The sequence below is a fragment of the Podarcis bocagei genome (assembly GCF_964188305.1).
Source record: "Podarcis bocagei genome assembly, chromosome: 14".
NCBI classification, from domain to species: Eukaryota; Metazoa; Chordata; class Lepidosauria; order Squamata; family Lacertidae; genus Podarcis; species Podarcis bocagei.
In genome coordinates, this window is record NC_138139.1 from 44,002,356 (window position 1) to 44,029,829 (window position 27,474).

Genomic DNA, 27,474 nt, shown 5'->3' on the forward strand with positions numbered 1-27,474 from the left:
AATGGTCGTTATAACCTACTGGACCGCCTCTCCTGGTATGTCCCACGGAGGACCTTACGGTCTTCAAATAAAAACATCTTGGAGATCCCGGGCCACAGGGAGGTTAGGCTGGCCTCAACCAGAGCCAGGGCTTTTTCGGCTGTGGCTCCGATCTGGTGGAACGCTCTGTCACAAGAGACTAGGGCCCTGCGGGACTTGACATCTTTCCGCAGGGCCTGCAAGACAGAGCTGTTCCACCAGGCCTTTGGCCAAAGCACAGTCTGACCCCCTCTCTCCTTCTGCAATCCTCATAGAACTCTAGCCCAATGGTTGCCATTAATTTGACTCTGAATTGATTTTAGAATGTATTTCAATTAATTGATTGTGATTTTAGGTAAACTGTGTTATTTTTACTGTTGTCAGCCGCTCTGAGCCCGTTTTTGGCTGGGGAGGGAGGGATATAAATATTTTATTATTATTATTATTAATTCATGTTCCATGTCTTTGATATACAAGTATAGGGTACGAAGAGTTATTATTTTGTATGTGTGTTATGTTATTTATCTTTGTATAAAACTATATCATATCATGTTCATTTATATAATCCAGAGTATTCATGGCTGGCGAAGCCTGGTTGGGCGAAACAAGGAATTAGCCTGGAATCCTTGTCTTATTTTCTGCAAGTGCCATTCTTCTAAGTCTTTTGCCTGAAACCTGCATACAAAGAATGCTAGAATTCTTAAAAGCATCTTCACGTGGAACATGACAAGACTGATATAAGAATTTCACATTGTGGATATTGCTAACATGAGAACTGAATAGATTGGATTTCCTAAGAGGTTTTGTGAGGTTAATTATTTGAATTATTGCAAAAATGGTTAAAGAGGTGGATTGTGAGTTAAGATAATTAAAGGCAATAGGAATTTAAGAAATGCAGAAGAAATGATAAAAATGGTGGATCATCAGAGGTGCTGATGGAAGTCCAAAAAGATTGTATAAGATGTGAAACTCTGTGGAATGTATAATGATTGGTATGCTGAAATTAATAAAAATTATATATATGAGATTGTATTTCCTGGTCAGTCTGCTGTACTCTAATTTCTTATAATATGTTTGGTTTATATGATAAGTTGGTCTACAGAACCACATATTTTGATATGACATGTTGAATTGTATGAGGGGGATTCATCTAGCTCCCCTTGACATTTTTCCTATGTAGTCCTGGACACAAAGCATGAATTCTGGAGAGGTCTCCAGGGACCCCAAGAACACGGTTGCCCAGACTGAGAAGCAATGTGCCCTCCAATCTGAAGGGGTGCTAGAGGACATACTGGGGGCAGGTAAGCCACATCCCACATAATCAATCAACTGAGGGGCTGGTCTCCTCAAATATTTTATGGGGGCCAAAGCCCCATCGGCCCCTAGGAGTTGGCTGGTATGCTAGGTACTGATGCCAGGTCTGCTTGCCACCACCTACATCACCTGCTTTTCTCTGGGTGGTCATTTGGAGAGAGGACAGAGCTTTGAGCTTGAAGTCAAGGCTTAGCTGCACTGCTGGACTTAAGATGCTCATTCTCTCTCTCTCTCTCTCTCTCTCTCTCTCTCTCTCTCTCTCTCTCTCTCTCTCTGTCTCCTCCCTCCTTAATCAAAATGTTTATTCTGATCCCTCCAGGGAATGCACTCCTTTTCACAAAGATGCAAAGCCTGCAATCAAATTAAAATTTCTTCTCTAAATGGGATCTAAAGGACCCTCTGAAATAGGCCAAGATCATTTGAATGCCCTATGCAAATTAAGGAGGAGACATTTTTGTACCGGGCAATAATGAGTTCCATCAGCTGTGGAACAGAGAGGACGGTACACTGGTATCCTTCTGTGAAATAGCAAAGATGCTACACAGGGTACAATCCAATAATTTAAGATATCAGAAATATCAGAACCCTCTTTACTGTATGTAAGCAACCACAGTGGCTAGGATTTTAATAGCAAAGAACTGGGAAGGTGATATAATCCCCACAAAAACAGACTGGCAAGCAAAAATGATAGAGTATTTACAACTTGCGAAAATGACCGGGAGAATAAGAGGAAGCTCAAATCAGAAATTTAGTAAAGATTGGATAATATTCAAAGAATACCTCAAAAACTATTGTGATAAAGCAGTTCTCCTGCAGACCTAGATTGAATCTTGAAACACAAATAAATTATAAAACAAAATTTCTGTTGATAAATAATGGGAAAGGAAAACAACAATAAAGCTGCTGCTGCTGCTCTGCTTGTGAGTACGGGGGAGGACTGCTCCCCCTTGAAGCCCATTTTCCACCTTGGGCCTGGGGGCAGGTCCCATACTCACTGCCACAGCTTATAAGGCTCCAAGGAGGCCTTGGGACATTGCTGCTGCTGCTCTGCCTGTGAGTACTGGGGAGGACCGCTCCCCCTTGAAGCCCATTTTCCACCTTGGGCCTGGGGGCGGGCCCCATACTCACCATCGCAGCCTATAAGGCTCCAAGGAGGCCTCAGGTGTGTGTGGGGGGTGGGATGGATGTTTAGCCAGGTGTAGGAATTTGTTTAATTATGGTGTGTTTGTAACTTTTACTGTTTTTGGTTTTTATTGTTTTGTTTTGTTAGTTTGCTATTTGTATAAGTTTTAATTTGATTTTAAGGGGAGGGGTCAGGGCTGCCTGGGAGTGGATCTCAGCCAACAAAATGGCTGGGGCAGGTTCCACGGGGGGGAGGCACTGGGACAACTGATCTCAGTGATCACAGGTAGGAGGAGGAGTTACGCTAAGACCAGACCACGTCATTACCGAGGAGGCAGGCTTAGTCATTGTTTGAGGACTATCCCTGCCTCCGGGTCTTGTCTTGACCGGATGGATACTGGAATCAGCAAGGGATACCCACACCACCTGAAGGTGCTGCTGTGCAATGCCAGGTCAATGATCCATAAGACTACTGCCATCCATGACTTGATCGTGGATGGAGGACTTGACCTGGCATGTGTAACAGAGACTTGGTTGGATGAAGCAGATGGGCCTGTCCTTGCCGCTGCTTATCCACCAGGTTTCTTTTATGCACAGCAACCCAGGCCTTGTGGGCAGGGAGGGGGGGTTGCAGTGATTTTTTAGGATTTTTAGGAAGTCATTAGTTTGCACTAGGCGTCCTATTGGGAAGGCCCAGTTCTCTGAGTGCATGTTCTGGAAGTTGGGCAATAGGGGCAGTACAGGATTCCTTTGGGTGTACTGACCTCCCCGCTGCACCAAGGATTCCCTGCCTGAGCTGCTTGAGGTTGTGGCGGATGTTCTCCTGGAGACACCTAGTTTGGTTGTCCTAGGGGATTTTAACACCCACGCTGACACGACCTTACAAGGGGCCACTCGGGACTTTGTGGAAAGCATGGCCTCCATGGGGCTGTCCCTAAATAAGTCTGGCCCAACTCATAGCCGTGGACATGCCTTAGACCTGGTGTCCACCTCTATGGATGTTGGTGATCTGATGCTAAGTAAAAGCAAAACTAAAGAAGTGCCATGGTCAGATCACTTCCTGGTACAACTGGACTTCTCCACAACCCTTCCCCTCTGCAGGGAGGTGGGACCAATTTGGATGGTCTGCCCCCGCCACTTAATGGATCCAATTGGCTTCCAGAGAGTGGTAGGGGATGTTTTATCCCATGTTGATGCCCTTTCAGCTGATTCCCTGCTGGCCCGCTGGAATGTGGAGTTAACCAGGGCTATTGACTGTCTGGCTCCGAAGCGCCCTCTCCGATTGCATGGAGCCCGGACAGCCCCGTGGTTTTCCACGGATCTGAGGGCAATGACACATTCACAGAAACGGCTAGAGTACTGGTGGCGGATAACTCATTCTGAAGCTGACCAGACATGGGTTATAGCTCAATGTTGAGCCTACCAAGTGGCAATAGCGACAGCGAAGAAGACCCTCTTCACCGCCTCTATTGCATATGCAGAAAACAGCAGCAAGAGACTCTTTCAGGTGGTTTGCAATTTAGTGGAACCACCTGCTCCATCAGGGACCAGTACGGGCCACATGATCTCCTGCAATGCTTTTGCAAAGTTTTTTTGCAGATAAAGTTGCTCAGATTCGGGAAGAGGTAGCCTTCACCATGGGAGCAGGGCCGGGGCGGGAGAGTGCTGGAGTCCTGTCTAGTCAAGTTGTGTGGAATCAATTCCAATCTGTTACCCCCGAGGATGTGGACAGGCTGCTTGGAGGAGTGAAACCAACCACCTGTCTCCTTGATCCTTGCCCATCCTGGCTTATAAAAGCTAGATGGGAAGGGCTGGGTGATGGGCTTCGCGGGGTGGTGAATGCTTCTCTCTGTGAGGGAGCCTTCCCAGACCTGCTGAAAGAGGTGGTTATTAAACCACTTCTTAAAAAAACATCTTTAGATGCGGCCAGTATGGCCAACTATCACCCAGTCTCAAATCTTCCATTCTTGGGCAAGGTGATTGAGCGAGTGGTTGCTGAACAACTCCAGGCATGCCTGGAAGAAGTGGACCATTTGGATCCCTTCCAATCGGGATCCAGGCCTCATCATGGGACTGCAACTGCCTTGATCGCACTGGTTGATGATCTCTGGTGAGCTAGGGACAAAGCTGTTTCCTAGTTCTGCTGGATCTCTCAGTGGCGTTTGATACCATCAACCATAACATCCTTCTGGACCGTCTAGAGGGGCTGGGAGCTGGGAGCACTGTCATACAGTGGTTCAGCTCCTTCCTCCTGGGCTGTGTTCAGAAAGTGGAGGGAGGGATGAATGTTCAGACCCCTGGGCTCTCACTTGTGAGGTGCCTCAGGGTTCCATCCTCTCCCCCATGCTTTTCAACATATACATGCAGCCGCTGGGAGAGATCATCAGAGGATTTAGGCTGGGTGTCCATTAATATGCGGATGATACGCAGCTCTACCTCTCTTTCAAATCAGAACCAGTGAAGGTGGTGAAGGTCCTGTATGAGTGTCTGGAGGCGGTTGGAGGATGGAATGTGGCTAACAGATTGAGGTTGAATCCTGACAAGACAGAAGTACTGTTTTTGGGGGACAGGAGGCGGGCGGGTGTGGATGACTCCCTGGTCCTGAAAGGGGTAAGTGTGCCCCTGAAGGACCAGGTGCGCAGCCTGGGAGTCATTTTGGACTCACAGCTGTCCATGGAGGCACAGGTCAAATCTGTGTCCAGGGCAGCTGTCTACCAGCTCCATCTGGTACGCAGGATGAGACCCTACCTGCCCAAGGACTGTCTCACCAGAGTGGTGCACGCTCTGGTTTCTCCCGCTTGGACCACTGCAATGCGCTCTGTGTGGGGCTACCTTTGAAGGTGACCCAGAAACTACTACAACTAATCCAGAACGCGGCTGCTAGACTGGTGACTGGGAGCGGCTGCCAAGACCACATAACACCGGTCTTGAAAGACCTACATTGGCTCCCAGTACGTTTCCGAGCACAATTCAAAGTGTTGGTGCTGACCTTTAAAGCCCTAAACGGCCTCGGCCCAGTATATTTGAAGGAGCATCTCCACCCCCATCATTCTACCCGGACTCTGAGGTCCAGCACCGAGGGCCTTCTGGCGGTTCCCTCAATGAGAAAAGTGAGGTTACAGGGAACCAGGCAGAGGGCCTTCTCGGTAGTGGCGCCCGCCCTGTGGAACGCCCTCCCACTAAATGTCAAAGAGAACAACAACTATCAGACTTTTAGATGACATCTGAAAGCAGCCCTGTTTAGGGAAGCTTTTAATGTGTGAGGCATTACAGTGGTGCCCCGCAAGACGAATGCCTTGCAAGACGAAAAACTCGCTAGACGAAAGAGTTTTCCGTTTTTGAGTTGCTTCGCAAGAAAAATTTCCCTATGGGCTTGCTTCGCAAGACGAAAACGTCTTGCAAGTTTGTTTCCTTTTTCTTAACACCGTTAATACAGTTGCGACTTGACTTCGAGGAGCAACTCATAGAACGCAGTGTACATAGTAGCCTTTTTTGAGGTTTTTAAAGACTTTGGTGATTTTTGAAGCTTTTCCAAAACTTCTTTTGCAGCCATTTGGCAAGTTAAGCTTTTAAAACTTTTTGGGGGGGGTTGGATTTTGGGTTGGGGTGTTTGGAATTCAAGGACTTGGTGTTGGGGAGGGGTTTGCAAGAATCTGGAAGCTTGTGTGGTTTTTTTTGCATTTTTATGATTTTTTGTGACCATTGGGGCACTCTGCTGTTTTTTTTAAAAAAAATTCTGGGCTTGAATTTCTGTGTGGTGGGTGGCTGGGGGAGCAGTTGGGGAGGGGTTTGCAAGAATCTGGAAGCTTGTGTTTTTCCCCCTGCATTTTTATGATTTTCTGTGACCATTGAGCCACTCTGCTGTTTTTTTTAAAAAATTCTGGATTTGAATTTCTGTGTGCTGGGTGGCTGGGGGAACAGTTGGGGAGGGGTTTGCAAGAATCTGGAAGCTTGTGTGTTTTTTTCTGGCATGGAGAGGCTGCCAGTTCTGATGTTTCTGCGGCTGAAGACTTTGCAGCGGAGTTCCAGGAGGTTGTGAAGACGGAGGGCTACGTTCCACAGCAGGTCTTCAACTGTGACGAGACCGGGCTGTTTTGGAAGAGGATGCCCAAAAGGACTTTCATCACACAGGAGGAGACCAAGTTGCCTGGCCACAAGCCCATGAAGGACCGTCTGACCCTGCTCTTCTGTGCCAACGCAAGCGGTGACCTGAAGATCAAGCCCCTGCTGGTGTACCACTCGGAGAACCCACGGGCCTTCAAGAAACACAAGGTCAACAAGGAGCGGCTGAGTGTCATGTGGCGATCCAACAGTAAGGCTTGGGTCACACGTGTGCTGTTTGTGGACTGGGTCAATCATGCTTATGGCCCTGCTGTCAAACAGTACCTGCTGGACAACGACCTGCCGCTGAAGGCTTTGCTTCTGATGGACAATGCTCCTGCTCATCCTAAAGGCCTTGAGGAGGACTTGTTGGAGGAGTTCAGCTTCATCAGCATCATGTTCCTGCCGCCTAACACCACATCACTGCTCCAGCCGATGGATCAGCAGCTCATCGCCAATTTCAAAAAACTCTACACCAAGGAGCTTTTCAGGCGATGCTTAGAGGTGGCTGATTGCACCACCATCACACTGCGGGAATTCTGGAAGGACCACTTCGACATCGTCACCTGCTTGAAGATGATCACCACGGCCTGGAACGGGATCAGCCAGAGAAATTTGAATTGCGCTTGGCGCAGCCTGTTGCTGGACTGTGTGGCACCAAGTGACTCTGATGCACCAGAGTCAACAGCGGTGCAGGACATTGTTGCCTTGGGGAGGACCATGGGCCTGGAGGTCACAGAGGAGGACATCAGCGAGCTGGTGGAGGAGCACGACCACGAGCTGACCACCCAGGAGCTGGTCGAACTGCAGGCAGAGGCTGCGCAGGAGAAGGCCTCGCTGGAAGAGGAGGAAGCAACTGAGGAACGGCTGTCCTCCTAAGAACTGAGGGACATTTGCCTGAAGTGGAAGGATGTGCAGGCTTTTGCACAGCGGCACCACCCTGACAAGCACGTGGCACATGACCTTGTGAACACTTTTGATACGAGGGTCATATCGCCTTTCAGGGAGGTGCTGAAAAGGTGGATGAAGCAGCAGACCATGGACAGGTTCTTCAGCAAGAAGCAAAGAGTGGAAGAGGAACCTTCTTCGAGTTGTCCCCCAGAGTCTTAGAAAATGTACTGTACACTTTGTTGATTTTTAAATGTTTTTCTGTCATGTTTAGAAACTTAAATTATTGTTCCTTCAATTTTTGAAATGCTCTTTACAGTATGTGTGACTTTAGGTAAAGGTAAAGGTAAAGGTACCCCTGCCCGAACGGGCCAGTCTTGACAGACTCTGGGGTTTGTGCGCCCATCTCACATCTATTGGCCGGGGGCCAGCGCTGTCCGGAGACACTTCCGGGTCACGTGGCCAGCGTGACAAAGCTGCAACTGGCGAGCCAGCGCAGCACACGGAACGCCGTTTACCTTCCCGCTGGTAAGCGGTACCTATTTATCTACTTGCACCCGGGGGTGCTTTCGAACTGCTAGGTTGGCAGGCGCTGGGACCGAGCAGCGGGAGCGCACCCCGCCGCGGGGATTCGAACCGCCGACCTTTCGATCGGCAAGCCCTAGGCGCTGAGGCTTTAGCCCACAGCGCCACCCGCGTCCCTATGTGTGACTTTAAAGAGCACTTAATAAACTCTTGTTGTACCAAATTTGGCTTTGTTTGGACTTTTTTTGACCATAGGAACGCATTAATTGATTTTCAATGCATTCCTATGGGAATTCGTGATTCGCAAGACGGAAAATTCGCTAGACGAAAAAACTCACGGAACAAATTCATTTCGTCTTGCGAGGCACCACTGTACTGTATTTTAATATTGTGTTGGAAGCCGCCCAGAGTGGCTGGGGAAACCTAGCCAGATGGGCGGGGTATAAATAAAATATTATTATTATTAATTATTATTATTATTATTAAGTGCATATAGACCAATAAAATGTAGAAAGTACAATGAGGTGACTCGGAAGTTAAAATGTGTGTGAGCCACAGACTTTCAATCTCTTTTTGTTTCTGCCTGTGCAACAGAACAAAAAGCATGATGCATTTACTTTTGGCGTCTGCAGTTTTGAATTTGTGGGTGGCTTCATTGCCAGGATTTGTCTCACCTTTACCTCAGTTTCTGGTGTGTGTGTGCAGAGCTGAACTTGAATGAACAATAATTCTGACAACATTTCATTACAGTAAGTGGGAAAGTGGGAAACTGCTCAGACAACAGGTCTAAGCTTAAACTTCTTTTCTTTTTTTAAAGGATTAGACAGCATTCTCTTGGCTTACATCCCACTCTGCCTCATGCACCATCTTTTGGCCCTACCCAGTGGCTGAGCTCATGGTTCCTGGTTCCAGAATGCTAGCAGCCTGCCCCTCCCCCAAAATATTCCTACTCGGCCCCACAAAGGCAAACAGCTACTCCTGCACTGTGGGTGGGCAAGTGGCAAAAATCTCAAAGAGGCCAGAGAGAGGTGAGTTACTGAAGCTGCAAATTTCTGAGCACAATTCAAAGTGTTGGCACTGACCTGTAAAGCCCTAAATGCCCTCGGCCCAGTGTGCCTGAGGGAGCATCTCCACCCTCATCATTCTGCCCGGACACTGAGATCCAGCACCAAGGACCTTCTGGCAGTTCCCTCAGTGAGAAAAGTGAGGTTACAGGGAACCAGGCAGAGGGCCTTCTCGGTAGTGGCGCCCGCCCTGTGGAACGCCCTCCCATCAGATGTCAAGGAAATAAACAACTATCTGACTTTTAGAAGACATCTGAAGGCAGCCCTGTTTAGGAAAGTTTTTAATGTTTGATGTCTTGTCATGTTTTTAATAATCTGTTGTGAACCACCCAGAGTGGCTGGGGAAACCCAGCCAGATGGGCAGGGTATAAATAATAAAAATTATTATTATTATTGATGATGATGATGATGATGATTAATTATTTCTCTCTCCAAAAACAAAGCAGAAAAAACTGCACAGAAAGAAACACACAGAGAAAAAGCTGCCCAAATGAGGAACCAATGGGGGGCGAAGGACCTTGAAAGGAAGGACATGATGATGAGGCTGTGATGCAGAAAGCAGAGACTGTTGTTTGCTCTGCAGGAGAATGAGGTTTGATTATGGAGTCCTTCACAGCTATTGTCGGTGGCAAAAAACGATCATGTCTCAGCATGGGGACTCCTCATCAGAGGATGACATGAGCCCCCCCCCCCCAGCAATGTACCAAATCTCAAAGACCAGGCTCAGTTTGTGGGTGAGGAGCCAGGATCCTGGGGAGACCAAGCCAGATGGTTGGGGGTATAAATAAAAAATTATTATTAATAATATTATTATTATTATAAATAGCCCCAAGACTCTGCCCCTTAACTGGTGTCCACAGCAAAGGATGAAGTTGCCCCTTCCCCAGCTATGGTTGAAAAATCTGCCCCATCACTACCCTAATCGCTTTGGGTTGGGCAATGAAGTAAGCACACCCTTCTATAAACCTAGCAGAATAGCGGCCAGCATTTCTCTAAAGATGACAAATGGTTTTGTCCTGGTGGCATATTGAAAGAGGTTGGCAAGCTAAGCAAAGCGACGTTTCATTTTTATCGCTCAGGTACATTATAATACTCTTCCTTGGAGAATTGCAGTCTGGCTCAAAATTGTTCAGCACGTCGATCGCAGAAAAGTCCTGCAGCGCTTTGCTCTTTTATTAACGGCTCACGGAAAGAGCGTTCCCTGGAAAGCTCTGCCAGGGCAACTTTCTCCTGCGGACATTCCGCATTTGCTAATGAGACTTTCATAAATTAAGAGTCCCAAGTCAGCGGCGCTTGCGCGAGTGCACACAGACACACATAGCACTTGGCTGTTGGCCATTTACGTTTGCCTAGATTCCTGAAGGCATTATTACGCACAAGTGTGGCTGGGTTCGTATTTATAAAAAGGTCAACTGTCTTGGCGAAGCGCATGAAAAGAAGAAGCGGATTTGCAAAGGTGAAACCGATCCACTTTCCCCCACCCCCTCCCCTGAAATTCTGAGAGAGAAGATGGGGAAGAAAACAAGGCAGGAAACAAAACACAATTTCTCACTCTGACCTGCTTCGCTTCTCTGGCTATAAATAATTTACTTTGGAAGAATTAGTCTATACTCTCTCCTCCTGTGCCCACTGGAACCAAGCAAGAAGGTTGGCCATCCATTTCAAAGCATTCAGCTCCAGGAAACCTTCTAGCAACCTTCAAGGGGGCCCGCAGAGAAGGTTTAAAATCTCTTTTTCAGAAATAAAACTTTAATTCTCTGCTTATTTGCTTGTGTTTCTATGTGGTGGATGTGAAAGCTAGTGTGGTTTTTTAAAAAGTTTATTGGAGAAAAATCTCTCTCTCTCTCTCTCTCTCTCTCTCTCTCTCTCTCTCTCTCTCACACACACACACACACACACACACACACACACACACACGGTTACCCTTTTTGAGGGGATAAAGCCTGCCAGCTTTCAGAGCAGCAGGGTGCATATCTGTGACTCATGAGTATGGTAGAAAGAACTCAGAATGAGCACCAGCATTGGGTGAAAATTCTAGTAGTTGCCCAAAACATTGAAATATGAACATATATTTTTTCATTGTCCTATATTGAAATTAATAATAATAATAATAATAATAATAATAATAATAATCAGAAGGTAACTGAAACTATCAACAGAACTGTACGGAAATATCCTCTTGAATTCTATACCCAGCACATGGAACCTTATGAAAGGACAATAGCGAGTGGACTCTCCGTGCCCTTACCACAGCAAAAAGACTGATACTGATGATTTGGAAAAATAAAAATGCGGCTCCCTTCTACGATTGGATATGAACAACTTGCATATAAACGCAGACTTGCCATGGACAAATTCAATGATATTTAGAATCCGTTCTTACAAATACTGTAATAGGTTAAGATCTGGTGAAGTACAATAACAACCTTGTAAAGTATACAGTTTTGGGTCCCCCCTCTCCCCTCTACACGAGCACCAGCACTGGGTTAGATCTGGCTACAACTTTGTTGACTAAACAGCAGGGCTGGCATGGCAGTAGGGCAACGATCAATTCCTTATTGCACTCAGCCCTTCCTGGTGGCATAGCGTTCTGATCAGGGCTTGGGTAGCAGCTGAATCCCCTCTATGGGAGGTGGCCAGCATTGAACCTTGGCATGGTGCAAGCCAAGCATCCAGGTTCTACCTGGATAACTGGGGGAAGAGATTCTAGCCAGGCACCTACCCAAGGTCAAGGAATGCCTTTAGTCTGTATTTCCCACAGGACCTTACTGCATGCTGATCCTGCCCAATGCCATTTGTGACAACATTCTAGTAGTTGCCTAAAATAATGAAATATTTCATTGAGGGAAAGCTGAAAAGAACCCCAACCAATGGACAAAATGAGGTTGGGAAAACAACATTTCCATCCTTGTCAGTCAGTGATTCAACAAGGCCATTGAGACTCTAAACCAAGGGTAGGCGGGAAGGGGGAGGAGGAGGAGGAGGAGGAGGAGGAGAAGAAGAAGAAGAAGAAGAAGAAGAGTTTGAATTTGATATCCTGCTTTATCACTACCCGAAGGAGTCTCAAAGCGGCTAACATTCTCCTTTCCCTTCCTCCCCCACAACAAACACTCTGTGAGGTGAGTGGGGCTGAGAGACTTCAAAGAAGTGTGACTAGCCCAATGTCACCCAGCAGCTGCATGTGGAGGAGCAGGGAAGCGAACCCGGTTCACCAGATTACAAGTCTACTGCTCTTAACCACTATACCACATTGGAAGCTTGTGTGGCAAAATGGCCTCAAGTTCTTGTGGGTTTTTAAGGCGTCACCTCTTCCTTCCCTCTTGTGAGGAATGATCCCCTTCCCATGAGATCTCATGAGAGCTCAGAAGAGAAAAGCTCACCCCATCTCCCTCACTGCTTCTGAGCCCCTGCACTGCTAGGCGAGGTGTCCTACACTCAGATTAGGACTTCTGCAAGGGCAGGTTTTCATAGAATCTGTCAGTGTTTGTAAAAAGCAAAAAAAGAAGGAAAGGGTTCTGACCTCCCTTTGTCTCCTCAGCCTGGTCCTCGGACCCTTGTCAGCATAAAAGAGTCCACGAGAATATCCTTGCAGAGTTTTATTCTTAAAAGTCTTTGTGCAAAAGCGACTGACCAACTATACACACAACACTATCAGCTTTCACTAACCAATCAACCAACCCAACTCAACCTTCAACCGAACTAACATTTCTCACTCTATATATACAACTTGGTGCAGGCCGCTGAGTCATGCTGACCCAGCTTTATTCGCATTAAAGAAACAGCGGCCATTTTAGCCGTGACAGAATCATGTAGAATTGTAGAGTTGGAAGGGACCCCAAGGGTGATCTAGTCCTTGCAATGCAGGAAACTCAGCTAAAAAGCATTCCATTTTGGGTTGGATAAAGCAGGGAGCACTCAACCTCGGCCCCCACCTGCACTCGACATTTCAAGCAGGATCAAAGCACTTAAGAAAGTTATGGCTCCCCCCAAAGCATTCTGGGACTGCAGCTTGCTTGCTAAGGGTGCTGAATGTTGTTGGGAGACCCCGCCTCTTGTCACAGAACCACAAAGGTGGTGTAACAATGAATCTCTCTTCCCATGAAATTCAGAGAACTGTAGGTCTGTGAAAAGAATAGGCAACCCAAATTCGAAGAGTTGGACTCTTGATCCAGCTTGAAATGCTTTCTTAAGAGCACAATGAAAATTGTGGGGACTGGTGCACCTCACGAGGGAGGGAATTCCACAACTGGGAAACCAGCGCTGAAGAGGCCCTGTCACAAATCAGCATCAACCAGGGAGCCTATCGGATGCCTATGGGACGCCAAGATGAACCTGAGAGCAAAAGCACGCTGCCCAGTTATCATTCCAAGCACCTCGTACTCAGAGGCATACTTCCTCCAAGAGTGCAGGGAAAATATAGCCTATTCCATGAATGTCTCTAATCCTCGTTCAAATCTGCCCAAGCTGGTGACTGTTGCCTCTCCTCGCCAGCGATAAAAGAAAATTTTGATAAAGATGTTTTACAGATGGTATTTACTACACTACACTTGATCTTAGCCAAAAGATCAGCCATCGCCAAGTGACGCTCCTCCCAAGAGAAACGCAACACACAGACAAACAGAGACAGATTTAATTATCTTCGACTTAAACCCCCTGATTTCCTTAGCAAATGTCACCAGGGTCCATGGATTAATAACCAACGCCCCGGAGGTACTGGAGGAAATACATCAGGATCCGTCCGGGGCTTGAAGTGATAGCCAACCTTCTGATATGCACCTAGATTGACTTTATGCCACGGTTGAGAACCTGGTGCAAAATTCCTCTCTGCAGTTGTTATCGTGGAATGTGGCAGGGTGGTTTTCTAAGCTGTGTCTCCCTGATTTTACAAAGTTCATAAGGGCGCATGATATATAGTCTGTTTACAAGAAACCTGGTCATCACGTCACATTGAATTTGCAGATGGTATTTAACAGCAACCAAGATATGTAAAATGTATAAAACAAAATCAAAATTATACTGGAGGTGCAACCGAGTCGAGGGGGCGCTTCTGCATATGTGGTGGTTATGTGATAAAATCAAAGGCTTCTGGGATACGGTGTATGAAGAACTAAAGAAAATGTTTAAACAAAATTTTGCCCAAAAAAACCCAGAAGCCTTTCTGTTGGGAATATTGGATGTAGATATAACGAAGGAATATAAGAAAATTTTCTTTACACCACAGCGGCAGCGAGAACTATTAATTGCTAAAAATTGGGGAAAAAGAAATAACACAGACAAAAAAAGAATGGCAAGATAAATTATTTGAGTACACAGAATTGGCTAGAATGACAGAGGTAATTAGGGGTCAGACAAAACAAAAATTCTGAAAAGAATGGGGAAAATATAGAGATGACCTTAAAAAGCAATGCCCTCAAATTAATACTTGGACTTGTTTTGATTAACTTTTGCAAAACTAATTATGGGATAAAAGCTAATAATAGAAAGGAAAAGAGATAAAAATGGAATCAGATGGAAACAGTGTACCAAAGAGGAAAGTAGGACCGCACTGAGGATGAAGGAAGTCAATTGGATGGAAAGAAGAATTGTTCAATATTTGTTTAGTATAAGTCTTGTACTTACCATTGACATTGTTTTTTATCTTTCTTTTTCTTTTTCATGTTTTCCTTTTTTTCTTTTTGTGAGTGTGTTGGTGTTGCAAAATAAAAAAAAAATTATATATATATAAAACAAATTGGCGGTTGTTGCCATCTCCTGTGAACGCCATATGTCACGTGGAGAAAGGGCTTCCTTTTGTCTCTCCTGAAATATCTAAACTATTCAGTTTCATTGCATTGACCCTGAGCTCTGCTATTATGAGAGAGGGAGGAAAGCTCTCTCTCTCTCTCGCCATCCAGAGAAGAAGAAAAATCAGTTACAGCTCCGTAACAAAACACTTTATACGATGGAGGGTATGTGACCAGAAAAGCAAAATATCAGTCAATTTATTTCTGCACATGAAGAGGGATTTCTTCTAGCAGTAATAATGACAAAGTGCCCCGGGAAAAGCGGCACATACCATTACAGGGCTTGACGGGAGAAAGTGCCAGTGCCAATAGTGCTCAGACAGGCTTTGGATCAGAGCCACAAATAATAAATAACAGAGTTGTATTTCTCCAGGAGCTATTCCCCGCCCCCTTTATTTCCCGGGATAACTTTGCATTTTTCACAGATCAGGATTCAAACAGGGGCCATCCTTTTCATGTGTATGGAGGGAAAGTGAGAGAGTTAGTTCACTTGTAAAAGAAAAGCGTATGTCTTCTTTGAGGGAGTAGAGTTTTCCTCCATTTTATCATTTGTCCTCCTCTAGTGCAATGCCCTTTTAAAATGGGTTGGGGGTTGTTTTCATTTCTATTTCGGTTACAAATTTGGGTATTTAAATTGTGATTTTATCCTGTGACCCGCCCTGAGACTTGTGGGTATAGGGCAGTAGACAAATCATATCCTCTCTTAAAGAGGACACATATCGTGGTGAGACCTGGAAAACCAACACCCTGTGTTGTGGGTGGGTATGATTGGTAAGCCACAACAACCGATTGGTAGGTCCCTCAAAGCTGGGTACAATCTGGCCAATGGGACGCAGTCCAAACGGTTTGAGGGACCTATTTATGCCCATGCATGTGACCCAGAGCTTCCTCTTTTGGCGCGTGCATTCAGAACACCCGCCCACCTCTCCCTACTTTTAGGGCTTTGCTCTTGACCTTCCTATGCCGTCGTGTGTTGTCTGTCATTGGGACAGGGGCAGGGCAGAAATTTTCCCCACTTGGCTGATTGGCTGTTGCAATTTGGGTTTCACCTGCCACTTAGCAAATTGTCACAACTTGTAAGGTTGCGGATAGACTCTGGTTCAGGTGATAGGGATGGGAGAACACTCTCGCCATCCCTATGTGAAGGGTATTCTGTTAAAGGAATCCAGGGACTCAACTTGGTTTGGTCAACCCCTGAGAGGGGGTTGTGCCCGTGCCTGAGTACAGGGGGACATTTGGGTGGCAGAGTAAGCCCATTCCCGGCTTTCCGTTTATCCAGGTGTTCACCCTTGGCTGACCTATGCTGGCGCCCTGGGTCAACACTACCTGCAAGGTAGGGAGCTAGTCGAACCAGAGCCTATGCAACCAGTCATTTTCTGTAATCAATAAAGTTGTGGCCTAAATTCTGCCAGAAACCAAACCAAAAATTTGAGTCGTGTGAATTTATTTCAACGTGGGGTTTTTAAGCCGCTGGAGCCAGCAGTAGTAGCAACAGAAGCTAAGTTCTGTGAGGATGAAGACCCCCTTTCCCTTCACAGATTCTTTTTCCATGAGTTCTTTTGTTCCTGTTAAGGTTTTCATTAAAGTTTTTCACAATACGGTAAGAGAGAGAAAACAAGCAGGCAGAAAAAAAGAAGAGAAAGCAAAAATAAAAATAAAAAGGGCTTTCGATTTTCCACCTGCCAGCTACATTTTTAAAAAGTTATTCAAGACATTCAGTCCACTTGCCACCTAGTAAATTAGCAAAAATGTCAAAATCCGATAAATGCTGTAAATGTAAGAAGAAAGAAGGTACTTTTCATCATATGTGGTGGTCTTGTAAGATAGCAAAAGTTTTCTGGGAGATGGTTTATAATGAATTGAAAAAAATGTTTAAAACATTAAAAAAACCAGAAGCTTTTCTTTTAGGGATACCGAAAGACCACAAAAACCTGTTTAGGCATGCTGCAACAGCAGCCAGAATGATTTATGCTCAGAAATGGAAAGAAGATTCTGTCCCAACCAAAGTGGCAGATTATACTAATGGTCTATGCCAAAATGGCAAAACTTAATGGAAGGGTAAGAAACCAAGAAGAAAGAAATTTCATTTAGGAATTGGGAAAATTTGGGGAATATCTGAGAAGTTCTTGTATACAATTAAATTCATTAGCAGGATTAAAGTAAAACAAGCAGTTAAAAGTAATGTTAAAGAAGAATTAAGGAGTAACTAATAAATGAAATAACGTAGGAAATGCAGTACTAAAAATTAAAATTATAAGAATCAGCAAAACGGGTGAAGTCAAAATATGTTTATTGGGAAGCTATTTGATTTGTATGTATGTATGTATGTAACAAATCTTTAAAACTTAAAAATAAGACTTATTTTTAAAAAGACATTCACTCCACTTTCTGTTAAGCAGTATTTCTTTTAAATTCAAATGTCTGAAAACCATTCATTTCCTTTTCCCCACGAAAAGTCCAAGAGGGATTCTCAAAGTATAATCATTACCAGTAATGGGTGGCCACAAACTCTAGTGTTATATGAGAGAGAGGATTTTTCTCTCCCTCTCCCCAATTTCTCCATAGCAGAAATAGTCTTACAAACATCTCTCCCATCACCTCTTACTCAACTTTTCTCTAAACTAACAAGTCCCAAAATACCGCAACCTTTCTTCAGAGGGGAGTCTCTCCATCCCCTCGATTATGTTTGTTGAATATGTCCGTGAACATTTTCTAACTCTACAATACTACCTTTGAAGCGAGGTAACCCAAATTGTCCACAGTTCCAATAATGGCCTCATCATAGATTCATACAAGAGCATTACGATATTGGCAGCTTTATTTACAGCCCTGTCCTCATCTCTTCCCACCGCTGTAACACAGCCCTTGTGGTATGTAAAACTCAAGGAACACGGATGACAAATGTTTATTTACGAGCCAAAGCTGTAATTTGCTGTTTTCCACTTTCACAAAATCCTAAATAATTTATAATCTGCCGGCTTTAAGCGTTCCAGAAAATGCAGGTGGGAATAAGTGGTGACATTTCACTCCAACTTCCAGTTGGCTTTGGTTCATGGGGGGGGGGGGTGAAGCAGTGCCCCCCGAAATACTCTTTGAGCTTCTCTTATCAAACTGTTTAGGAATTATTAATAAAATGCCTGACTTGTGTGCTACTCCATCAAACTTTGCAATCCTCCCAAGTCTGGTTTAGGCTCATATTTATAATTCAAACTGTAATGGAAAAGGAAATTAAAATCCGCATAATTTATCAAAAGAATGAAAACTGCAGTTGAAAAGAGAGGGGGGGAAATAAGGAATCAGTCCATTGGGAATTTAGAAAATTACTTTGCAAGTGGTTTTCTCCCTACCTCTTCAAGCAAATGAGCTATTAGTTAATAACGTTAACATATTTCTTTTGTCCTTTTCACCTTGATATTCTTAATTCATGAATGTTACAAATATGCAACACACCTCCTAAACTGATGTGCCATTTATCTTGGCATATATTTTTTTTTCTTTTTTGGTGGGGGGAGATGTTCTTTGCCTGCGTTTTTTTTTTCTCAGCAGGAAAAGTGCATGTTCCATAAACTTCAATTAAAAAAAGAATAGTGTTATCAAAAGGAACAGAAGGAGAACATAATAACTGTCTGGTGCAAATAATCTCCACATATTTCATTATATTTAAATCCATTGTATGGAGGATGTTTAATATAGTGAACTAAGCCTGCATTTATCTTTCTTTCATGCTCTCTCTCTCTCTCTCTCTCTCTCCCTCTCCCCACATATAGAGAATCAATTGCTTCCAGATATTCTAAAGTGGGGCTTTGAAGAAGGATGTCCAAATAATAAATAAATAAAATTTAAAGGCAAACTTATGGAATTCGCACTTTTGGAAAACAACAACACTTAAACAAACAAACAAACAAAAAGCCTTCTGTTGAAATAGACATTTCTCTGGATTTTGTAATAGAATTATCCAGCCAAGTAATGTGTACAAGAAGGCACACATTGCAGTAAAAAAGTATATTTAAAATGCTTATATTGGTGAAAACAACATCCAAAAGGCATTATATTTGGGGAAATAGCTTTGCAAAAATGTAAATAGTTGGGGGGGGGGGAAACGATTTAAAATGCTGGTAAATTTTCATGAGGCTTATTTAAAAATAACAATTGCATATTTCTGTAGAAATGTGGGCAACTGAATTTGGAAAACTGCAGGTGGCACATTCATCCAAAACTTTACCAGGTGCAAAAAAACAAAAACAAAACCTTAGCCAACTTCTCTTTGGGGGGAGGAGGAAACCTCCTCCAAGAATTTATCTAAATTCTCCTTCAAAGTTTGGCAAGTTGGTGGCCATTACTAATCTATGTGCTGTCTGAACTACTTTCCTTCGTCTCTCCTGAATCTTCCAATATTCAGCTTCATTGTCACCAAGCTCTAGGATTATGAAGGAGGAAGGAGAGAAAAAAATCTCCCCCCATCCACTTTCTCTGCACCACACATCATTTTGCAACCCTCCATCATGTCCCCTCTGGCTTGCTTTTTCCCTAAGCTAAAAACCCCCAAAAGCCATGGAAGGCAAAGACCCAAACCAGAAGCTTCAAATGAAAGAGTCTAGCTTTTGAGCTGTTGCCTCCTCCTTCCTTTTCTATGTTCTGCTGGGAAGCTGGAACAAATCAGGAAGGACAGAAGCTCAAGTGGCCTCAGGTGAGCTTCCTAGCCAGAGCAGGGTGGGGCTGAGGAGTGGTGCCTGATTGTCACAGGTGGAAGTGGGATGGAAACAGCTGCAGCTTCTAATATACATTTAGGTTCCTTTCCTTTCTAGGTAAGTATTTCAGGCTGCTGCTCCCAGGACTGACATTTTACATTAGCAGTTTCTCCTTTGGCATAGAATAGGCATGTCCATCTTCCAAGAGATTGTGATCTACTCACAGTATATTAAAAAAAGGCAGTGATCTACGTCATTAGAGGATTCACCAGAGTTGTTGAGCTTTTTTTTTGGGGGGGGGGAGAAATCGCCCAGGGTCCAAAGATGGTTCTGGTTCTAGTTCTGGTTCTGGTTCTTCTTAGCTGAAATCTGATGGGCCTTTCCATTTCTCTCTCTCTCAATGGTACATATGGGCAAAGGAGACCTCAGGGACTTTCTGAATGTCGCAACATGAAAATAAATTCATGAACAGTTGGAGAACTCAAATGCTCAGAGCATAGAGTGTTGGAGCTTCCAGCAGTTATTCAGTGTTGGGGTGGGGGAGATAGTAATGCCAATAAACGTTGGGGTCTCATTTAGGAGATAGCAGGTGATGGGAGACCCCTTTCTGCTCCAAACTCCGGAAAGCCACTTTCTAACAAGCAGGGAAGATGAGGTACAAGGCTTTTCCACCCCCTAAGATTGGCCCTCCTTCAACTGGTACTATTCCACCCAGCTGTCTGAACCTGTTTTTGTTTTTTTTACACCCCAGATGGTTGTTATCAGAGCTGTAACTTTAAGCATGGGCGCCTAAGCTTGCATTTCTTCCTCCCTCTTTCCTTGGTGTTGTGTATTTTTGCTTTGCAATTCTTGAAAGCGGGGCCTGCCTTACTACTAATAGCTGTACTACTGATCTTTTGGGCTAAAGAGCAGGATATTTTGAAAATTGCTTTAAATGAATAATACCAAGAAAGAAAGGTAGACAAATATTCTGACCTAGTCTAAGGCAAGATTCTATGTTCCAGTGAATTATGTTCTGCTGCACTTTGCTTGCCTAGACAGACTTGAGGTTGGAATAAGTACAAAGACACAGACACACACATTTTATTTTTAAAAGCCAGCTATGTTTTCCCCAGAAGGATACACCATAAGTGCTTGTAGTTTTCAATGAATTTTTTTAAAAAATACCCCTTTGATTCTATTCTAGTGATTCATGTTCAAGCCCTCCAGAAAAGACCCTTCCCAGTTCCACTTTTACATGTGCGATGCCTCAAGCACCACATAGTCAGTTGCGCTCAAGTCTTCTTCTTCACAAATTCTGAGGGATGACTCTCTCCCAGGTCTGATGAAATGAGATGCTTTCTATTTTGTGTGTTTGGCTCAACCTCCTAGTTCAGTGCATTCTCTCTTCTTCTGAGCTGACTACCCCATCCTGACTTCAGGCTGTGCAGTTGCGTGTCGAGGTCCCCAAACCACCCCAAATAAACTCACACGGGTGGTGCTGTGGGTTAAACCACAGAGCCTAGGACTTGCCGATCAGAAGGTCAGCAGTTCGAATCCCCGGGGTGAGCTCCCATTGCTCGGTCCCTGCTCCTGCCAACTTAGCAGTTCAAAAGCACGCCGAAGTGCAAGTAGATAAATAGGTACCGCTCCGGCAGGAAGGTAAATGGCGTTTCCATGTGCTGCTCTGGTTCACCAGAAGTGGCTTAGTCAGTGGTTCACCAGAAGTGGCTCCCTCGGCCAATAAAGTGAGATGAGTGCCGCAACCTCAGAGTCGGTCATGACTGGACCTAATGGTCAGGGGTCCCTTTACCTTTACCTTTTATCACACATCAGTTTTGTTTAAGGTTTTCGGCATGATTTTGGCCACAACTTTATTTAAATACACACATGTGAGTGGTTGCTTAGGCACTAGTTATGACTATCTGTCCTTGCCCCAGGGACAGAACTGACTTCCGGATTCCAGCGGAAGCCAGTCAGGGAAAACAATATTGGGGAGAAATGAAGCTGGGCATCAGACCCTCACTTCTCATCCACATGCTCCCGGGGGCTTGCACGGCCCAAGCCTGATGCTAGGGACTTGGACAAAAGAATGGCAAGCCCCTGGATTCCTTTAACAGAATTCCCTTGCAGCACCACCTTTGGAGGGGTAGGCACTTACACCTCCACCAACCAATTTTAACCAATGCTAACCGCCAACCTTACAAGTTGTGACGATTTGTTACGCAGTAGGCAAAAAACCAAATGGCACCAGCCAATCAGCCAAATGGACAAAATTCCTACCAGGCCCCTGCCCCGAAAGCAGACGGCCCCATGACAGGCATAGCAAGGAGGAGGGAGGGTGGGTGGGTGAGTGATCCGGTGCACGCAGCCCAAGAGGACGCCCAAGGCTGCATGTCCAGTATTTAAAACCTTTGACCCCTCCTCCAAATTGGCAACATCAAAATCTCCCCAGAGACTCGAATTATCCAGTCACTGCCTGTGGCCATCCTGCTGGCCCCCACTGCAACACGTGCTCTCTGTTAGGGAGAACACGCTTTGTAGAAAGGGACATTGCCGACGAAGGTGCCTTATACCGAGTCCATCTAGTGGACGCTAGTGGCCTGCACTGTCTGGCAGCAGCTCGCCATGGTTTCAGAGAAAGGTCACTCCCAACACTATCTGGAGATGCTGAGGATTGGGTCCTTCTGCACGTAAAATAGATGCTGTGCTACTGAGCTATGGCCCAGTGGCACAATGAGAACAGGAGTAAAGGATGGGGCCAACTTTTCTTTTTTCTTTCTTTCTTTCTTTCTTTCTTTAAAAAAAATCTTTATTAATTTAAATTACACACATATACAAAGAATTTACAAAGAATTTGCAATCTCATACTACAAAAAGAAAATTAAAGAAAAAACAATTAAGAAAAAAGAAAATACAGAAAAAAGAAAGAAGAAAGAAGAGAAAAGCAGATTTACGTGCATAAAAAACCTTAATCTTCCTAATTAATACTTAAATAAACACTTGAATAAAAAAGATTTCTGACAAAACGAGTCTTTTCAATCATTCTCACTGTACTGTTTATACTGTCGTTTTTTCGCACAGTTTTATATTCTTTAATATTGTTCCCGTCTACTCCACAAACGGTATTTGTTGTGTTTACAAGTATCACTCGAGTTCTGCTAAAATGGTGTAGTTGGTACAATATGATCTTATATAATCCCTAAATATTCTCCATTCTCCAAATATTTTCTGGTTCAGTATGCCTCTAACTCTTCCCATCAGTTTTCCTAGTTGCAAATATTCTAACATGAGTATCTGCCAATCTGTGTATCTGTGTTTTGTTTCGTTTTTTCCACTTCCTCACCACAAGAATTCTTGCTGCTGTGGTGGCATACATGAACAGTGGTCTTACGTCTTTTTAAATTTCTAATGGTAAAATGCCTAAAAGAAAGATCTCTGGGTTTTTTTTTTAAGTGAGTCTGAATAATTTCTTGAATCCATTATAGATACTATCCCAGAATTCCCTAATGATTGCACAAGTCCACCACATGTGGTAGTATGACCCCACATCTATTTTACATCTCCAGCCAGTTGGTGACCCTCCCTTATATATTTTCGCTAGTTTCAAGGGGCTATGATGCCATCTATATAACATCTTCATAATGTTCTCCCTAAGGGGGATGGGGCCAACATTTCGGTTGTCACTTGTGTCATCCTTGACTGCTGCTGCTGGCTGCCATTTCTCGCTTTCTTGTGAACAGCGATGGAATGTGTATTGGAAAAACATAAAAGAATATTGTGATCATTTGGAGATAAATGGCATCCAACAATCTCTCTCCATGATGCCTTTTTCCCCCTATGTGGAGGGAATTTGGATCTAACCAGATAATGCATCAGTTCCATATTTAAAATTAAGCATTTTTTTTTAAAATGTAATTTGCCAGTGGTGTATGTGTGCATGGTGAGTGTGATCTGGATCAGGACCCTTTGTTCCCAATCTAGCTAAGGCCCCTGCCCCACCAAATTGCTTGGGGAAGGATTTCCCATTGAATTGGATCGGAGTCCCTCCCCCCAAAAACAAACAAAGGGTTAAAGATCCCTAATCCACACCCCAAGAAGCCTGTCTGGATCTCTCCACATGGCAGTTTCTGTTCTTCCTTTTAAAAAACAACAACTCTGCAATTAAAGAGACATAGATGGAGTTCACTTCTTGTCTAATTTGAGCCCTCTGTTTTGTGAGAAGTCAGTCCTATTATTCACCTGTTCTGATTCGCAGCCTTCTGTGGCTGCTTTTCATTAAAATGATACCAGCGGGGGATTGTTACAGTCGCCCAACGTCAGCCTTGGCCCTTAGTGAAACCCTGTGCAAAATCTCAAATTGAGTCTGGTATCTCAGTTTGACAGACAGCAAATTGGAAGAGGAACGTCACAGGACGGAAATGGGGGAAACTGGCTAGGAGGAGGAAATGCTGTCCTTAGCTGACCAAACTTTCACCGCAGTGTGAAAGAGGATCTTTTCAAAGGAGAGTCTGGATGTTGGGAACAGCTGCCCAAGCTTGAGTGGAAAGATGAAGTCCTTGGGCACTGCAGCTTGTACGCCTCTCAGTTGATCCGTACCAAAATCCCCAGCTGTTGTGGCCTAGGAGGTTGACTTAATACCTGAATTGGAAGGGCTATAACCACTTATCATAACTGGTTCCTAAGGCACAAGGCCAAGTCAATATCCCCAACATGCGCTTTGAGCAGCAAACAGGAAATCAAGAATGTGTTGGCAGGACAATCCCAGCTTCGTCCTTGCCAAACCTCAGGGAAATCTCCATTCATTTACTCCAAGCAGACTAGAATGTAAATGTCCACAGAGGCTAAAAAATAAAATAAAAGGCAGGAGGAGGATTCTGCATAGGGCTGCCAATAATTGCATTTCTCTTTCTTTTTCCTATAGTATCTTTCTTCTTTACTGAAATCTTTACCAAATATGCTTCAACTACATAGATAAGGTAAAAGGTAAAGGACCCCTGGATGGTTAAGTCCAGTCAAAGATTGCTATGGGCTTGCAGCGCTCATCTCGCTTTCATGCTGAAGGAGCCAACGTGTGTCCACAGACAGCCTTCCGGGTCATGTGGCCAGCATGACTAAACTGCTTCTGGCACAACAAAAACCCCGTGATGGAAACCAGAGTGCACAGAAATGCTGTTTACCTTCCTGCCACAGCGGTACCTATTTATCTACTTGCTCTAATGTGCTTTCAAACTGCTAGGTTGGCAGGAGATGGAACAGAGCAACGGGAGCTCACCCCGTTTCAGGAATTCAAACCGCCAGCCTTCTGATCAGCAAGCCCAAGAGGCTCAGTGGGTCAACACTTGATTGACTGGGGCTGCGCAGATTAAGGAGGGCAGTAACTAACCAGTAAGACACAATGATCTCTCCCACTGATGAATGCAACCCATAGTGCTCATGCCTTATGTCTATCAGCTTGAGCTTATAACTCGTAACTGTTGTACCCCATATTGTTTTCCTGCACCAAAGTGACCTCTTCAGGGCACAGGCCTGGGCAGTGTGTATAGAGGTCCTCAACTGCCCAGAGCCCAAACAGATTTCTCTGATACAGTGCATGTTAATTTCACCAATAAATACATTTCAATGCAACTTCCACCCCAGTATAAGTGTCATTTTGGACACTTGACTTGGCTGCGGAACTGTGCCACAAAATTCAGAGAAGGGTGAGTTTCGAAGGATGGAGGAAATGGGGGGAGCTAAGGGGGCAACTGCTTTCCACCTGCACAACCAAATGAGCATGCTCAGCATTCTTGAAGCCCATAAAGGCCCGTCCAAACATGGGGGGGGGGGAGCCTCAATTCACTGATGAAAAAAACATACTTTGCACACAGAAGGTCTGAAACCCTGGAGAGGTGCTGACAGTCAGTGTTCTTCTTCTTCTTCATAGAATCGTAGAGTTGGAAGAGACCACAAGGGCCATCGAGTCCAACCCCCTGCCAAGCAGGAAACACCATCAGAGCACTCCTGACATATGGTTGTCAAGCCTCTGCTTAAAGACCTCCAAAGAAGGAGACTTCTTCTCTGGTGATCACTGGTAGCCGAATAAGATTGTCTTCCATAAACACAGTTTTAACAATGAGTCTGTAGGTGACTGTGGAGGCCAATTCTGGATCCACATGTCCTTCCACAGTGGGGACATTGGTTTCTAGGCAGGAGTTGATCATGGTGTGGCTTTGCCAAGCGTGCCTTCCTCTTAGCATGTTTCTCCCTTGCGTCCTGAGTTCGAGTGTCTTCAAAGCCCATGACACCTTTGGTAAAGGTTATTCTCCAACTGGAGCGCTCACAGGCCAGTGTTTCCCAGTTGTTGGTGGTTATACTACTGTACATTTTTTTAGAATTGCCTTGAGACAGCCTTTAAACCTTTCTTGTTGACCACCAGCTTTCCATTTTTAAGTTCGGAATAGAGTAGTTGCTTTGGAAGACGATCAATCCTGAGCTAGATGGATCAATTGCTTGATGCAGAATATGGCAGCCTCTTCTGCCCAGGACTCTAGTTATTCCATCACAGGAACAAATTCCAGGGGAATAACCACATCAGCCTCTTGCAGCAAAAAGAACAAGATGTCTCGTGGCACCTTAAAAACAAACAAACATACATACATATATATATATATATATATATATTTGCTTTCGTAGATTTTCACGGGTACAGGAATGCAGGTTTTGGTGTCTTCGGGTGTCTTCCCGTGTAAGAGTTGGGGTGTCTAGGCGACGTTTCGACGAGGTCTCACTCGTCATCTTCAGGCTGGTGCTTTCGGCTTCTTGTTACTGGAACAGAGCAGGATCTCAGTGTTTGAGTTCCTATAAATACTGTTGAGGGGGTGTGGTGTATAGCCTCCAACGTTCTGGGCAGAGAGGAAGTTCCCAGGTTAGTGTGCCTTTTCTTCTTTTGTTCATTAATTACTTGAGGGATATCTTGAGTGATTTCTTGAGTGATATTCTGAGTACCACTTAGGAGGGTCATTAGGTGTGGATTAGTTGCTAAAGCTTTCGTGTCTTGACCTCTTGAGCTTGTGAAAAGTTTTTCTGAGAAGATGGCTGTACTGCAAATAGTTGTGCTCTGGCTTGGCTTCGTGTATAGGGGCGAGCTGTGGTTTTGTGCCCTGTGCCAGCCAGATCTGTGTAGGGATTGCAGGGGGGTGCAGCATCCGGAGGTGCCACTATGGTTTGGCTACTGGATGGTGTCTGTAATTTATGTGTGGAGAGGGTCTGGGTTTGGGTCTGGTGTGGTTGATTGGAGATGGCGTTCTGTGTGCCTCTGGTTCTGGTGTCGGTTTTTGTGGGGAGGGCTAATTTCCAGATGTCTGGCAGGCGGGACGTGTCGTCACGCTTGTTCATGTTGTGAGGGTGTTTCTCTATCTCGATGGCTTCCATGATTATTCTCTTGTGGTGATGTTCCATGTTAAAGAGCAATTTGGAATCTGCAAAATTAATTTCGTGTCCTGTTTCTTTCATGTGTTGGTAAAGAGAGGAAGTTTTTTCTTCTTTTTTGACGGCATTCTTGTGTTCTGCGATACGTGCATTTATTCAAGAGGTCAAGACACGAAAGCTTTAGCAACTAATCCACACCTAATGACCCTCCTAAGTGGTACTCAGAATATCACTCAAGAAATCACTCAAGATATCCCTCAAGTAATTAATGAACAAAAGAAGAAAAGGCACACTAACCTGGGAACTTCCTCTCTGCCCAGAACGTTGGAGGCTATACACCACACCCCCTCAACAGTATTTATAGGAACTCAAACACTGAGATCCTGCTCTGTTCCAGTAACAAGAAGCCGAAAGCACCAGCCTGAAGATGACGAGTGAGACCTCGTCGAAACGTCGCCTAGACACCCCAACTCTTACACGGGAAGACACCCGAAGACACCAAAACCTGCATTCCTGTACCCGTGAAAATCTACGAAAGCATATATATATATATATATATATATATATATATATATATATACC

The 27,474-nt window shown here is 44.6% G+C and overlaps 1 long non-coding RNA gene and 1 pseudogene across 2 annotated transcripts in view; both read left to right on the forward strand.

Annotated features, from left to right (window-relative positions):
• LOC308573153 overlaps positions 1 to 27,474 on the forward strand; it is a 234,935-nt gene that overhangs the window by 98,140 nt on the left and 109,321 nt on the right. The gene's annotated exons all lie outside the window — the stretch shown is intronic.
• LOC308572855 (tigger transposable element-derived protein 1 pseudogene) lies at positions 6,322 to 8,791 on the forward strand (annotated as a pseudogene). The gene is made up of 3 exons (XR_014013419.1): positions 6,322 to 6,486; positions 6,570 to 7,059; positions 8,786 to 8,791. The product of XR_014013419.1 is annotated as a tigger transposable element-derived protein 1 pseudogene (transcript).